This window comes from Mauremys mutica, unplaced genomic scaffold, assembly GCF_020497125.1.
Source record: "Mauremys mutica isolate MM-2020 ecotype Southern unplaced genomic scaffold, ASM2049712v1 Super-Scaffold_100441, whole genome shotgun sequence".
Taxonomy (NCBI): domain Eukaryota; kingdom Metazoa; phylum Chordata; order Testudines; family Geoemydidae; genus Mauremys; species Mauremys mutica.
The window spans coordinates 40,292-54,678 of record NW_025423341.1 but is presented as its reverse complement, the minus strand read 5'-3'; the positions used below and the strand labels follow the sequence as shown (position 1 = coordinate 54,678).

The 14,387-nt window shown below is 59.6% G+C and overlaps 1 non-coding gene across 1 annotated transcript; it reads left to right on the top strand.

The window, feature by feature from the left end:
• Positions 1-1,806: 1,806 nt before the first annotated feature.
• Positions 1,807-1,878, top strand: TRNAC-GCA. Its single transcript has one exon. It is a non-coding gene; the product is annotated as a tRNA-Cys (tRNA).
• Positions 1,879-14,387: the final 12,509 nt, after the last annotated feature.

Sequence of the window (14,387 nt, the reverse complement as noted above, 5' to 3'; positions counted from 1 at the left end):
GTTTTGTCCTTTGAGTGAGGTGCATTACTGAGTGTATATATTTATTAAAACTGCACGCGCTTAGGGGAGGAGGTGGAGAAGCGACAGGACAGGGGCGGGGCCAGGGGCAGCAAGGGGGCGTGTCAGTGATGCGGCCCTCGGGCCAATGCACTAGTCCTCATGCGGCCCTCGGGGTCATTTGAGTTTGAGACCCCTGCTCTAAACTCACCACCGGCAGACTAGGCAGGCTTGGAAGAATTACGTATTTGTTGGTAAATGTCAATTTCTATGTAAACACAGAACCCAATGGCAAAATCTTTCCATCGATAATCATCAAAACTAACAGATGGGCAAAGTAAGAAACATGCTGCTTGAGAACTTATCCTATTCTAATCCTCTAGGGTTCCCTTTTGCCTTAGGCACCACCACGTGGGCATTTCATATCCCTCCTCATTTTCACACAGAGGCACAATTTCCTTTGCACAGATCCATGAACAGCAAAACCTCCCTGTGTCTGTTGTCTGAGCCAGGGCATTCGATTCCACTGAAACCTTCTCTCCTGCAATGGCAATGGCCAGACAGCGGGAATACATCCACCTTCCCCCCTGGCAGTGAGATATTCACTCTCCTCTTCATACTGCTGTTGTTATTCCATGAGTCATCAAGGATGGAATAAAAAGCTGAGTTTCTCCAGGGTGAGGAAAGAAAGGAGCCACCAACGCCCTCAAAAATCTCAATGCCCAGAGAAAACCCGCCTCTGTTATTGGACTCCCAGAGGTGCTGGCAATACAATGGGAAAAGGGACTGTCTGAATTGCCAGGGCAGGGAATGAACAATCTACAGCAACATCATTAACCACAAACACACCCTCATCATGCTCCAGCCAGTAGGGAAATGGGCAGGAATTCTTGCTGTTCAGCCATGGCCACACTTACACAGCTGCACAGCAGTGAGTGTGCTGGGGAAGCTGGTCTGAGTGAACAATTGGAAATGACCCTTCAGTGAGAACAGAACCAGAGTGTAGAAAGGCCCCTGTGTTAAGTGATTGTGGCTGAGGCCTTAGTTAGCTGGGCTAGAAAACCATGGGTGTCTTTCTGTGAAGGTCTGATCCTTGCCAGCTAGGCAAGGCTGGTGTGTGGTGTCTCCATGGCTGTACTTTCAGGGTCTGATCACCCACGGTGCCAGAGGGAGCCAAGCCTAGACATATTCAGAGGGTAAGGCCAGGTCAATATTTCCAACAGTGAGTCTATGCTGCTGCAGCTCAGTAATGGAGATGCTCTGTGCCAGGGTTTCTCAAACGTCCTTTCACTGCAACCTCCTTCTGCCAAAATAACTTAATACGTAGCCCTGGAAAGACGGACCAAGCCCTTCCACGGGGGGCGGGGGGGGGAGTGCCAAAGACTGAGCCCCAGTGGGGGGAGGGCAAAACCAAAGCCTGAGGGATTCAGCCCTGGGTGGTGGGGCTCAGACTTTTGGCTTCAGCCCCAGGACCCAACAAGTCTAATGCCAGCCCTGGTGACCCCATTAAAACAGGGTCACGACCCACTTTACAGTCCTGACCCACAGCTTGAGAACCACTGCTCCATGCTGCGGGGGGAGAGTTTTCCTGTTGGTGTAGTCAATCCACTTCCCCAGGAGGTGGCAGCTCTGTCATGGGGAGAAGCTATAGCAGTGGGGGTGCAAGCTGTGGTGTTTACCACATTGAAGAAGTTTAATCAAACCCCATTTTTAAAACCACCTGTGGTCTGTGAATGGCAAAGGAGCTCGATGATGCAGGGTCTGTCCTTCAAAGTCCTGGAGATCACGATTCCATATTCCTGTTGTAATGGGGGTATAGCTCAGTGGTAGAGTGTTTGATTGCAGATCAAGTGGTCCTTTGTTCAAACCCAGGTGCCCTCTTAAAGAAAAGAAAAACATTTCCATTCTCCATTATGTTCAGGAACTCCACCATACGAGGATGCTTGAAATGAATGTGAACACTCAACATTTTGCTGTCCAAATGCATAAAAACCTAGCAAACCTGTCCATCACCTGAAATCAGTTCTAATCCTCTAAGTGTCTAGTTTATGTTTTCATCAATTAAACAAAGGTATCATTCCCTGAAGCAGAGCACAAGTTTGAAATACAGGCAGCATAGAGCCAACATTCATAATGTCAACTACAAAAAAATGATACACATCTAGAGATAGCATCATTATAATCAGCCAATCAGAACCTCTCCATAGACCCCTTACACGACCACTTCTCTGTAATATTGGCTGCAAATATAGAACAGTGGTCACAACGGTGATCTATACAGTTACAGATTATGTCAATAACTTCACAGGAGGTGACACGGCATCAGTGAGACTGATACTGGAATACTGCCTCCAGTTTTGGGGTCCTCATTTGAAAAAGAAGTTGTGAAACTGGAGCTGGGGCAGCAAAGAGCCACCTAATGTTCTGAGGGCCGGAGAAAATACCTTCTAGTGAGCTATTGAAAGAGCTCAACCTGTTTAGTTATCAAAAGAAGATTGAAAGGTGACTTAATTGAAGTGCCTTAATAGAGAGAAAAGATTGGGTATTTAAGGGCTCTTTAATCGAGCAGAGAAAGGCATAACAAGACCCAATGGCTGGATGGTGAAGAAAGACAAATTCATATTACAACTAAGGCACAAATACTCAACAGCGAGGATGATTCACCACAGGAACAAGCTACCAAGGAAAGTGGTGGATTCTCCATCTCCTGATGTCATTTAATGAAGACAAGATGCCTTTCTGGAATGTGTTTGTCTCAAAACTAGCTAAGGTGTCCTACAGGAGGCCTGTGATATGCAGGGGGTCAGATTAGATGCTCTAATGGTCTCTTCTGGCCATAAAGTCAACTAATTTCTGAAAATCTGAGTGTAGCATTGGGAGCAGCGTCTGATGTTTCCCTGTCTAGCCGGCTTGCTGCCTAGAACGAACGCTCCTTGAGTAGAGTGATCCACAGGGAGTAGCTCAAACCTGCAAAATGCCTGGCCAGGGGCAGGACATTAGCCCAGCAAGGGAGGGGTGTGGCAGTGACATCACAAAGGCCTTTTGCAGGACCTCAGCCTATTGGTCAGAGATGGTGACCTCACAGAGAGATGCTGACATCAGCCAGGCAGGACAGGGGCGAGGGGCCAGGGAAACCTCAGAGACCCCTGTGGTTTTGCTTCAGCGAGTCTCCTTCTCAAGGTCTCTCTCTGAGGACTGAGAGAGTATTCGGGTTCACGGACGTGAACGCCAGGAGGAACCTCTTTCAAGTCTTCTCCTTCCCTTTTAGTGATTGTACTAGAAAACAGCCGTCCCTGTTTAGAAGGTAAGAGCCTCCTCCAGGTGTGAAACCAGTTCAGTCTGATCCATCTGGTGACAGTTGAATTCTAGGCTTGGAAAACACGAGCTTAAGGAGGCAGAACTTTATTCTACACCTGGGATTTTGTCCCTTAGAATCACTGGGGACATTGGGGTTTGTCCTTTTTGCTTCCCCTCTTCCTCCCTCCTCTTTTTCTCTTGCTTCCTTTGTCCTTTTACCTGTTCCCCTCCCAACACCGGGAGGGAGGGAGGGTGTGTGTGTTTTTTTTTGCAGGGGAGGGCTCTGCAGCTCCCACTGTGGGAGGTCCACCCAAAAATGTGGGGCTGAAATAGTGCTCGGGCAGTGATCCCCACCAGTGACCTGGGCCATCCTTTGGGCTCTCTGGTGAGAACCCTCAGCCTCCCGCCCTCAGTCTCTAACCTGATTGGCTGAGCAGGGGGTTATTGACAGGGAGGAGACAGGTCCTTGTTGGTCTCTTTTAGAACAAGTAAATAAGTCAGAACCAGTTCTGTGTTTGATTAACTTTGCTGCTTCTCTGCATTAATGGTCTCTGAGCAGTTCATGATTCTCTCTAACATTGCAGTTCTCCTCAAATACTTGCTGAATAATTACTGTCACTGTTGTTGGTCTGGAGCTCATCTGAGAGCACTTTACTCAGGTCATTCAGTGTCTGAAATTCAAGATCCGATGGTTAGTTTGAAAATCAGGGCTCTTGGGTCCTATTCCCAACTCTGCCACTGACTGGCTGTGTGACCTAAGACAAGTCAATTCTCCTTTCTCAGCCTCATTTTCTCCCTCTTTCAAGTAGGGATAATAATGATCCGCTCCTACCTACCTCACAGTGCGTGGAGGCAGGGCCGGTTCTGGTTTTTTGCCATTCCAAGGAAAAAAATATTTGGCTGCCCCCATCCCAGCCCTGGGCTCCACCCACACCCCCCTACCGTCTCAGCCCTGGGCTCTCCCCCACACACACCTCGCATTGCCCCAGCTCTGTGCTACCCCATCCCCACCAGTGCTCCCCCACCCACACATCCTCTGCTGCCCCAGCCCTGGGCTCCCCACCACACACCTGCACCCTCCTTCCGCCCCAGCCCTGGGTCACTGGTAACTTGCTCCCAGGGCGGGTCATTCAGCAGGGATTTTGGATGTGCACAGAACACAGACAGGATTGGTTCCCATATGGTTACAGAACTGCAGTAAAGTGGAACAATTTTCAGCTTGTGTGATTGGAGGAGATCTGGATGCATATTATAAGGCTGTCCTCCATAAATGAGGAAAAGTTGAGGTGCCTTTATTATTCTTTTGTTCCACTCTTTCTTTCTCTGGGGAATTTTACTGCTGTGATCTGGTCACCCTATGGGTGCCGTTTTTTCTCCCCCACCCCCAAACCTTCCTTTTCGGCCCACAGCTGTTTCGGGGGGCGGCGCTGGGGAAGGAGAGTTTGTTTCTGTGGGGTGGGCGGCGCTGGGGGGGTGTTTCAAGGGGGCTGGGTGGCACAGCAGGGGGGGCGTAATTTTATATTCTTGCTTAGGGCACAAAAATAGCTAGTTACGGCTCGGGGAACCCCATATTGCGCTAGGTGCTGTACAAACCCTGGCCAACACTGGCACACCCAGGGGGTTCCCCTCAATCTGCCTGAGCCTCTGCTGCCCAAGTTCTTCGGTGGGGCAGGCGGGGGGTTGATCGGTCTCTGTGCACCAGGAGAGTCCCGGGGCAGAGTGTGTGTGAGAGTGTCCCGGGCTTCTGGATCACACCCCCCCCTCACAAAAAACCCACCTTGTCAAACAGTCCTTCTTTCCCTGCCCCCTAATTCTGCTTTTACACCCTGGGCCCATCTCCTCTCTTTGTCCCTCTCCCCCCCCCCCCCAGTGAGCAGAGATGGAGGGAACTTCAGCCACTGGAGCCAGCCCCAGCGAGCGCTGCAGCCCGCCCGGGGGGTGTTTGCAGACACAGGAAGGGAGCAGCTGGGAGCGGTAGGTGCTGGGAAGAAGGAGGCAGGAGAACAAATCCCAGAGACCCAACATGGGGCAGCTCCTGGGGGCGGGGCTCTGGCACAGCCTGGGGGCAGGGCAGCACCTGGGGGCAGGGCTCTGGCACAGCCCGGGGGCGGGGCAGCTCCTGGGAGCGGGGCTCTGGCACATTGTGACACGGATCCCAGGCTCTGGCACAAGTTGGGGGCGGGGCAGCTCCTGTGGGCGGGGCAGCTCCTGGGGGTGGGGCTCTGGCACAGCCCAGGGGCGGGGCAGCTCCTGGGGGCGGGGCTCTGGCACATTGTGACACGGATCCCAGGCTCTGGCACAAGTTGGGGGCGGGGCAGCTCCTGTGGGCCGGGCAGCTCCTGGGGGTGGGGCTCTGGCACAGCCCAGGGGCGGGGCAGCTCCTGGGGGTGGGGCTCTGGCACAGCCCAGGGGCGGGGCAGCTCCTGGGGGCAGGGCTCTGGCACATTGTGACGCAGGAGCCCGGGCTCAGCAGCTGCTCCCTGGTGACCACTTGCTGCCAGCAGCGCTGGAGCCGCCGGAGGAGCGGCTGTTCTCAGCTGCAGCCAGGATCTGCCACAGGTGTGACAACACATTGTGCAACCCTCCCGTTTTGCAACTAGGTGCAGTTTCTGCCACACAACGTGACCATCTGGGCCCCTGCTCAGGACTTGCTGCCGCCTGGTCCATGGGGTTGCGAATCAGGAGGGACAGGGTTTGTGGTCGAAAACACTCACATTCTGCTTCCTCCTGGCTAATGTGCCAAATTGACCTATTGCAGGGATCTGGGGGTTCTGCATTTTTATTTAATTTTAAATGAAGCTTCTTAAGCATTTTATAAACCTTATTTTCTTTATATACAACAATAGTTTAATTATATATTATAGACTTATAGAAAGAGACCTAAAAATATTAAAATGTATTACTGGCATGCGAAACCTTAAATCAGAGAGACTAAATGAAAACTCGGCACAGCACTTCTGAAAGGTTGCCGAACCCTGATCTTTGGAAGATTGCGGCGCGCTCTTTCACTTTTCTGTGTATGAATACGTGAAAAGGGAGGTAAGGTTTGGGGATACAGAGCACACCCCTGACCCCAAGGTGATAACCAGAGTGGCCCCTTTCATTGGTCCGGGGATGGTTGTGCACCTGTCACTGGTCCAGGGATGGTTGCAAATCTGGAGGGATGGGGTTTGTGGTCGAAAACACTCACGATCTGCTTCCTCCTGGCTAATGTGCTGGCCTTCTTCCTGTACCGAACCAGGCTGTTCAGGAAGTCCTTGCAACTATTCCTTGCATCAGCCAAGCGGATTGGGGGCAACCAGTTTCCATCCAGCGCATTTCCTGCTGGATCACCTTGTGCATACGCACGTGTTACGACTTGGCAGGGTTTACCCCACCGCCTATAGTGAAGGTGCATTCTATGAGAGCGCAAGCCTTGTCGGCCACCTATGTCACCCACATCCCTATCCAGGACATATGTAGGGCTGCCACGTGGTCACCTGTCCACACTTTTTCCTCGCACTATGCGATTGTCTCCCAAGCACACGATGACGCTGGGTTTGGTAGCATGGTACTCCGTCCTGATAATCCTTAAACTCCTACCCACCTCCATCAGATATAACTTGGAGTCCCCTACTGTGGAATACACAGGAGCAGTCACTCGAAGAAAAAAGGATAGTTACCTGTTCCATAACTGGTGTCCTTCGAGATGTGTTGCTCTTGTCTCGTCCACATCCCAGCCTCCTTCCCCTCTGTCGGAGTTGTCTACCAAGAAGGAACTGAGGGTGGGGGGAGTGCGCAGCTCCCCTTATAGCACTATAGAGGCGCCACTCCAGGGGTCGCAGCAGTGCTCCAAAAACTTCCGGCACCGGTGCATGTGGCGAGCACGCACACCTACTGTGGACTAGACCGGGAGCAACACATCTCAAAGAACACCAGTTACGGAACAGGTAACTGTCCTTTTTAAAGGATGTCTAGATTTCATTCCTGTAGTAACAGAACTGGTGATAGGAAAGCAGGAAGGGGTGTGTGTGTGTGTACAGCTTAAATTGGTTAAATAGTCTAACTTTCAGTACTCAGTGTTTCAAAAATGTTAGACTGCCAACCTGTGTCGTAGAGATGTCTTCTGTTTTTTAAAAAATCCATGAATAAAGCTACTTTAAGGGAAATTACTGCTTTGTCCAACCCTGAAGAGCTATGAGATCTTTGCTCACCAATTCTCATAAAACTTGTATTTGTTATGCCTTTTTGGTGACTTTAGTATTATGATCTATTATAAATAAAGTGCATTTCACTGATTGATTTTAAAATGAAATTAGTAACTGGAAAAAATGGCCAGTATTTTTTTTAAACCTGTGACAATTATAAGCTACTGTATTCTGTCGTTTAGTTTCTAGTATCAAAAGTATATCTAAGTATAATCTAAAGTTCTCCTGCAAAATGCCGGCTGTGCAAATCCTTCTGTGGCTGGATCATTCTTGGGTTTTTATTTTCAGTAGAAAATAAATATGTATAACAAATTTAAAAGTATGTAATTAGTAATTTGATATGTTGGGTGGTGCCTCTTTTTACGTGTTTGCTCCCCTGATGTTAGAACCTGGCTATGCCACTGCTGTAGAGGGCTCATCACCCAGCAGCTGGGGGCCACCATGCGGGCTCAGCAGGGCTGCTGGCCACGGGGCCAATGGATGTGGGTGGGCTGGGTGGGATCTCGGGAGTCACGTCTCAGGGATCTGCCCCGCTCCCCAGCACTGCTCCAGCTCTGAGCTGTCTCCACTGCCTGGGACCTGCGGGGCCCCACCTGCCTCCCCGGGGGAAGAGCCACCTGGGACCGGTGCAGAGGCTGGGCCAGTCTCAGCCACTCACAGGAGACAGTGGGGGCGGGGGGAGGCTCAGCTGGGTCCTGAGGGAGCCTGGCCTGGGTAGGCTCTGCTCCTGCTCCAGCCTGGCTGCTTCCACCACTCCCAAGGGGCCGGAGTTCTCCTGCCCCAGGACTAGCTCTGACTGCGCTGCCATCTCAGCCTGGCAGACAGTCACCTCCCATCAGGGCCGGCTATTGTGGCTGGGGGTTAGGGTGTGGGAGAGCAGGTCTCTAGTGGGTCTGGGGGGTGCTGGGCACTGGGGGGTGGGGAGATCTGTGTGTGTCAGGGGGCTGTCAGTGGGGGAGATCTGTGTGTGTGGGGGGGCGCTGGGAAGTGTGGGGGGGTCTGTGCGGGGCACTGTGCAGTTGTGGCGGGGGGGCACTGGACAGTGAGGGGATCTATAGGGGGGCTCTGGGTGGGAAGATGTGGGGCACTGTGCAGTTGTGGGAGGGCTGTGGGGGGTCTTCAGCAGGGGGGCACTGGTCAGTGAGGATCTGTGGGGGGTTCTGAGTGGGTGGGGGAGTGATCTGGGAGGGCACCGGGCAGGGGGGTTTGTGGGGGTCTCTGGGTGGTGCGGCACTGGGCGTAGGGAGACGGAGGGGTGCAGGGCAGGGGGTTTGTGGGGGTCTCTGGGTGGTGCGGCGCTGGGCGTAGGGAGTCGTAGGGGTGCCGGGCAGGGGGTTTGTGGGGGTCTCTGGGTGGTGCGGCGCTGGGCGTAGGGAGTCGGAGGGGTGCTGGGCAGGGGATTTGTGGGGGTCTCTGGGTGCTGCGGCGCTGGGCGTAGGGAGTCGGAGGGGTGCTGGGCAGGGGGTTTGTGGGGGTCTCTGGGTGCTGCGGCACTGGGCATAGGGAGTCGGAGGGGTGCTGGGCAGGGGGGTTTGTGGGGGTCTCTGGGTGGTGCGGCACTGGGCGTAGGGAGCCAGAGGGGTGCCGGGCAGGGGGTAGCATGGTGTAGCATGGGCCCGCCCCCCAGGGGAAGAAGCACGATGGCAGTGCAGGGCCGAGCTGGACAGGGTGGGTCTGTCAGCTCCCGGTTTGTAAACAGGGCCCTTGTACTGGGCTGGGGGGAGTGGGGCTGTCCCTGCTGTGCCATGCCCCATCTCCTGTTGCCCCCGGCCAGCCGCTCGCTCTGCGGACTCTGCTCCCTGCCCCATGTCCCCATGTCCCTCATGGGGACCCACAAACATGTTTAGCACCAGGCCCACAAAAGGTCAATCCAGCTCTGTTTGGGGTGCAGGGTCTGGGATGGAGTTGGGGGGCGGGAGGGTTGCAGGCTATGGGGAGGTTGAGTGAGGGGGGCAGGCTCTCAGCTGGGGCAGGGGATGGGGGTGCAGAGGGGGTGCGGACACGTGGGGTCTGGGATGGAGTTGGGGGGCGGGAGGGTTGCAGGCTATGGGGAGCTTGAGTGAGGGGTGCAGGCTCTGAGCTGGGGCAGGGGATGGGGGTGCAGGGGGGGTGCGGACATGTGGGCTCTGGGATGGAGTTGGGGGGCGGGAGGGTTGCAGGCTACAGGGAGGTTGAGTGAGGGGTGCAGGCTCTGAGCTGGGGCAGGGGATGGGGGTGCAGGGGGGTGCAGACACGTGGGCTCTGGGATGGAGTTGGGGGGCGGGAGGGTTGCAGGCTATGGGGAGGGTGAGTGAGGGGTGCAGGCTCTGAGCTGGGGCAGGAGATTGGGGTGCAGGGGGTGCGGACACGCGGGCTCTGGGAGGGAGTTGGGGGTCGGGAGGGTTGCAGGCTATGGGGAGGTTGAGTGAGGGGTGCAGGCTCTGAGCTGGGGCAGGGGATGGGGGTGCAGGGGGGTGCGGACACGCGGGCTCGGGGGGAGTGTTGGGGGGCGGAGGGGGTGCAGGCTAGGGGGCGGTTGAGGGCGGGGGGCAGGCTCTGAGCTGGGGCAGGGGATGGGGGTGCAGGGGGGGTGCGGACACGCAGGCTCGGGGGGGAGTTGGGGGGTGGGAGGGGTGCAGGCTGTGGGGAGGTTGAGTGAGGGGTGCAGGCTCTGAGCTGGGGCAGGGGATGGGGGTGCAGGGGGGGTGCGGACACGCGGGCTCGGGGGGGAGTTGGGGGGCAGGAGGGTTGCAGGCTATGGGGAGGGTGAGTGAGGGGGGCAGGCTCTGAGCTGGGGCAGGGGATGGGGGTGCAGGGGGGGTGCGGACACGCGGGCTCGGGGGGGAGTTGGGGGGCAGGAGGGTTGCAGGCTATGGGGAGGGTGAGTGAGGGGGGCAGGCTCTGAGCTGGGGCAGGGGATGGGGGTGCAGGGGGGTGCGGACACGCGGGTTCTGGGAGGGAGTTGGGGGGCGGGAGGGTTGCAGGCTATGGGGAGGTTGAGTGAGGGGGGCAGGCTCTGAGCTGGGGCAGGGGATGGGGGTGCAGGGGGGGGTGCACACACGCGGGCTCTGGGAGGGAGTTGGGGGGCGGGAGGGTTGCAGGCTATGGGGAGGTTGAGTGAGGGGTGCAGGCTCTGAGCTGGGGCAGGGGATGGGGGTGCAGGGGGGTGCGGACACGCGGGCTCTGGGAGGGAGTTGGGGGGCGGGGGGGGTGCAGATTATGGGGAGGTTGAGTGAGGGAGGCAGGCTCTGAGCTGGGGCACAGGATGGGGGTACAAGGGGGGTGCGGACACGCGGGGGAGTTGGGGGGCGGGAGGGGTGCAGGCTGTGGGGAGGTTGAGTGAGGGGGGCAGGCTCTGAGCTGGGGCAGGGGATGGGGCTGCAGGGGGGTGCGGACACGCGGGCTCGGAGAGGGAGTTGGGGGCGGGAAGGTTGCAGGCTATGGGGAGGTTGGGTGAGGGGTGCAGGCTCTGAGCTGGGGCAGGGGATGGGGGTGCGGGGGGGTGCGGACACGCGGGCTCGGGGAGGGAGTTGGGGGGCGGGAGGGTTGCAGGCTATGGGGAGGTTGAGTGAGGGGGGCAGGCTCTGAGCTGGGACAAGGGATGGGGGTGCAGGGGGGTGCAGACACACGGGCTCTGGGGGGGAGTTGGGGGGCGGGAGGGTTGCAGGCTATGGGGAGGTTGAGTGAGGGGGGCAGGCTCTGAGCTGGGGCAGGGGATGGGGGTGCAGTGGGGTGCGGACACACGGGTTTTGGGAGGGAGTTGGGGGCGGGAGGGTTGCAGGCTATGGGGAGGTTGAGTGAGGGGGGCAGGCTCTGAGCTGGGGCAGGGGATGGGGGTGCAGGGGGGTGCAGACACGTGGGCTCTGGGATGGAGTTGGGGGGCGGGAGGGTTGCAGGCTATGGGGAGGTTGAGTGAGGGGTGCAGGCTCTGAGCTGGGGCAGGGGATGGGGGTGCAGGGGGGTGCGGACACGCGGGCTCTGGGAGGGAGTTGGGGGCAGGAGGGTTGCAGGCTATGGGGAGGGTGAGAGGGGTGCAGGCTCTGAGCTGGGGCAGGGGATGGGGGTGCAGGGGGGGTGCGGACACGCGGCTCGGAGGGAGTTGGGGGGTGGGAGGGTTGCAGGCTATGGGGAGGTTGAGGGAGGGGGGCAGGCTCTGAGCTGGGGCAGGGGATGGGTGTGCAGGGGGGTGCAGACACGCGGGCTCTGGGGGCGAGTTGGGGGGCGGGAGGGGTGCAGGCTATGGGGAGGTTGAGTGAGGGGGGCAGGGTCTGAGCTGGGGCAGGGGATGGGGGTGCAGGGGGGTGCGGACACGCGGGCTCTGGGAGGGAGTTGAGGGGCGGGAGGGGTGCAGGCTATGGGGAGGTTGAGTGAGGGGTGCAGGCTCTGAGCTGGGGCAGGGGATGGGGGTGCAGGGGGGTGCGGACACGCGGGCTCGTGGGGGGAGTTGGGGGGCAGGAGGGGTGCAGGCTGTGGGGAGGGTGAGTGAGGGGGGCAGGCTCTGAGCTGGGGCAGGGGATGGGGGTGCAGGGGGGTGCGGACACGCGGGCTCGTGGGGGGAGTTGGGGGGCAGCAGGGGTGCAGGCTGTGGGGAGGTTGAGTGAGGGGGGCAGGCTCTGAGCTGGGGCAGGGGATGGGGGTGCAGGGGGGGTGCGGACACGCGGGCTCTGGGAGGGAGCTGGGGGGCAGGAGGGTTGCAGGCTATGGAGAGGTTGAGTGAGGGGTGCAGGCTCTGAGCTGGGGCAGGGGATGGGGGTGCAGGGGGGTGCAGACACGCGGGTTCTGGGAGGGAGTTGGGGGGCGGGAGGGTTGCAGGCTATGGGGAGGTTGAGTGAGGGGGGCAGGCTCTGAGCTGGGGCAGGGGATGGGGGTGCAGGGGGGGGTGCACACACGCGGGCTCTGGGAGGGAGTTGGGGGGCGGGAGGGGTGCAGGCTATGGGGAGGTTGAGTGAGGGGTGCAGGCTCTGAGCTGGGACAAGGGATGGGGGTGCAGGGGGGTGCAGACACACGGGCTCTGGGGGGGAGTTGGGGGGCGGGAGGGTTGCAGGCTATGGGGAGGTTGAGTGAGGGGGGCAGGCTCTGAGCTGGGGCAGGGGATGGGGGTGCAGTGGGGTGCGGACACGCGGGCTTTGGGAGGGAGTTGGGGGCGGGAGGGTTGCAGGCTATGGGGAGGTTGAGTGAGGGGGGCAGGCTCTGAGCTGGGGCAGGGGATGGGGTGCAGGGGGGTGCGGACACGCGGGCTCGGGGAGGGAGTTGGGGGGCAGGAGGGGTGCAGGCTATGGGGGGTTGAGTGAAGGGTGCAGGCTCTGAGCTGGGACTAGGGATGGGGTGGAGGGGGGGTGCGGACACGCGGGCTCTGGGGGCGAGTTGGGGGGCGGGAGGGTTGCAGGCTATGGGGAGGTTGAGTGAGGGGGGCAGGCTCTGACCTGGGGCAGGGGATGGGGGTGCAGGGGGGGTGCGGACACGCGGGCTCGGGGAGGGAGTTGGGGGGCAGGAGGGGTGCAGGCTATGGGGAGGTTGAGTGAGGGGGGCAGGCTCTGAGCTGGGGCAGGGGATGGGGGTGCAGGGGGGGTGCGGACACGCGGGCTCGTGGGGGGAGTTGGGGGGCAGGAGGGGTGCAGGCTGTGGGGAGGGTGAGTGAGGGGGGCAGGCTCTGAGCTGGGGCAGGGGATTGGGGTGCAGGGGGGGTGCGGACACACGGGCTCGGGGAGGGAGTTGGGGGGCGGGAGGGTTGCAGGCTATGGGGAGGGTGAGTGAGGGGGGCAGGCTCTGAGCTGGGGCAGGGGATGGGGGTGCAGGGGGGTGGGGACACGCAGGCTCTGGGAGGGAGTTGGGGGGCGGGAGGGTTGCAGGCTGTGGGGAGGTTGAGTGAGGGGGGCAGGCTCTGAGCTGGGGCAGGGGATGGGGGTGCAGGGGGTGCGGACACGCGGGCTCGGGGGGGGAGTTGGGGGGCGGGAGGGGTGCAGGCTATGGGGAGGTTGAGTGAGGGGGGCAGGCTCTGAGCTGGGGCAGGGGATGGGGGTGCAGGGGGGGTGCGGACACGCAGGCTCTGGGAGGGAGTTGGGGGGCGGGAGGGTTGCAGGCTGTGGGGAGGGTGACTGAGGGGGGCAGGCTCTGAGCTGGGGCAGGGGATGGGGGTGCAGGGGGGTGCGGACACGCGGGCTCAGGGGGGAGGTGGGGGGCGGGAGGGGTGCAGGCTATGGGGAGGTTGAGTGAGGGGGGCAGGCTCTGAGCTGGGGCAGGGGATGGGGGTGAGGGGCGGTGCGGACACGCGGGCTCGGGAGCGGAGTTGGGGGGGGAGGGGTGCAGGCTATGGGGAGGTTGAGTGAGGGGGGCAGGCTCTGAGCTGGGGCAGGGGATGGGGGTGCAGGGGGTGCGGACACGCGGGCTCTGGGAGGGAGTTGGGGGCGGGAGGGTTGCAGGCTATGGGGAGGGTGAGTGAGGGGGGCAGGCTCTGAGCTGGGGCAGGGGATGGGGGGGCAGAAGGGGTGCGGACACGCGGGCTCGGGGGGGGAGTTGGGGGGCGGGAGGGGTGCAGGCTATGGGGAGGGTGAGTGAGGGATGCAGGCTCTGAGCTGGGGCAGGGGATGGGGGTGCAGGGGGGGTGCAGACACGCGGGCACAGGGGGGGAGTTGGGGGGCGGGAGGGTTGCAGGCTATGGGGAGGTTGAGTGAGGGGGGCAGGCTCTGAGCTGGGGCAGGGGATGGGGGTGCAGGGGGGTGCAGACACGCGGGCTCTGGGAGGGAGTTGGGGGGCGGGAGGGTTGCAGGCTATGGGGAGGTTGAGTGAGGGGTGCAGGCTCTGAGCTGGGGCAGGGGATGGGGGTGCAGGGGGGGTGCGGACATGCGGGCTCGGGGAGGGAGATGGGGGCGGGAGGGTTGCAGGCTATGGGGAGGTTGAGTGAGGGGGGCAGGCTCTGAGCTGGGGCAG